This window comes from Belonocnema kinseyi, chromosome 3 (assembly GCF_010883055.1).
Source record: "Belonocnema kinseyi isolate 2016_QV_RU_SX_M_011 chromosome 3, B_treatae_v1, whole genome shotgun sequence".
Classification (NCBI taxonomy): Eukaryota; Metazoa; Arthropoda; class Insecta; order Hymenoptera; family Cynipidae; genus Belonocnema; species Belonocnema kinseyi.
In genome coordinates, this window is record NC_046659.1 from 55,615,675 (window position 1) to 55,617,701 (window position 2,027).

A 2,027-nucleotide genomic window follows, 5' to 3' on the forward strand; every position below is an offset into this window, starting at 1 on the left:
TTAAGGGATTTTATATATTTTTTTTACATTTTTTAATTTTTTTTTATGGAGAATTTTTTTCATTTCAGACTTCAATCCGTTGAAATCATTTTGATCCTGCTGTTTCAGAATGTAATTTTGAGAAACAATGTTAGAACAATTGTTCATTATTACATAATGCTCTTGTTCGTGATTCGTATCTGTGAGTTTCGAAATCACCTAGTTTTGATTGCGACCAATATTTCCTGCTGATTTCTTTACAGAAATCTTTCGTTTTCAATTTAACTATATTATTCTTGTTGAAAATTTTCCAAATTACGGTAGCATTTGTAAATGATGATTCTATTATTCGTGAAAAAATTTTAAAATTCGGTCTGGGAAATTCCGATCCCGAATTCTCGTCATCTGATGAATCATCTCCATCAGAGCCAGAGTAATCTAGATTAGGTATGATGATACGTTCATCATTTTCATCGGAATCCCATTCCGATTCGGAGTTTGTTGCAATTTTTGAGGCTTTACGCTTAGGCATTTTTTTTTTTGCTGGGTGTACTCGAAAATTCCCAGGATGACAATGCGGTGAAGGTGTGGTTTGATGTCAGAGTGCAATAAAGGTTACGGAGTCGTTGGAAATTTTTATTGAAAAACTATGCGCTATTCGGAAAATTTGTCAAGAATAAAAAGTTCTTGTAATCAGCCGAGGAATACGCCTGAATTTTTCCGGAGCGTTTTGAGCAAAATTTTAAATTTTGCAAAAATTGTTCAGATGCAAAATCCAAATTTTTGCTCAAAACGCTTCGACAAAATTCAGGCGTATTCCTTGGCTGATTACAAGAACTTTTTATTCTTGATGATTTTTCCGGAAAGAGCATCGTTTATTGTAAAAAAATTCATGAATGTTTTCACAAAAATTTTGCCATTAAGACGCCATTTTGAAAATACTCAAACGAAAAATCGATCTTTGAACCATGGATTCTCAAAGTTTAGACATTCATTCCACCGGTTAGTGAGATTCCAGGTTAATTACAGACTCGAAAAGGTTGGGAAAATGGTTCACAAAAAAAAATAGGCACGAAAAATCAGTTTTTTTTTGTTTAAACTGCATTTTGGGATAATAAATGAATTTTTTGAGGAATTTCATTGGCACCGACAGAAAGAGGAGATCTTAAGCAATAAAAATATATGTGTCTCAATTTTTTCCAGGGCTCGCCACTTCAAGCAGGTGTTGGCTGCCAAGACAAGTGCATGGCTGTCATTAATTTTTTCTGTCATTTTTTTCTTCGTTTTCCAGGAATAGAGCGAAGGGTTACGGTCACAGTAAATTATGTCTCGTCGTCGTCGTTCACGCCGGGGGGTCTGAACCTTTTTACTCGAATTTCAAATATATTTAATTTCCAATTTCAATTTTATTTTTAATTGAGAAAGTGAATCCAATTTATTTGCAAATTGAAGCTGTCATAAAAGTTTTAAAAAGCAGGAAAAATTTGAAAATTTTTGAATGAAAATTTATTTTAAAAAAAAAGAAAAATGACTGTCGCCAAAACCTTTTTCTTCGTTCTTATCGTTCTCCTTTAGCTTGTACAAATTTTGAGTAAAGATTAAAATATAATTTACCTAAGTTGCTGGAAAGATTTTGTGTTGGTTTTATTAAAAATTTTTAATAATTGTAAATGAAGAGCGGATTGAAGCTACTGTGACGTTGTTAGTTTAACTGTTTAATAGAAGCTTTCAAACTTCAAAGCTTTCATACAAAAATGTTTAAATATAGGCGATTTAAGAGTTTAAACAATTCTAGTAGAGAGGCTATTTGTATCAGTGAAATTTCACTCACAATCAGTGAAATTTCACTGATTCATATTTAGAGAGTAGACCACTGAGTCATAAATCTATTCAAATTTATGAAGTCTTAATTTTTTTAACTCTTCATTAAAAATTCTTAAATTTTGATGATTTAATATCAAATTTTCTTCTTTCTAGAACAGTTAGAATTGAAAACTTGACTTTTGATTTCCGAAATCATCAAAAGTCAACAATGTTAATTTATGAAT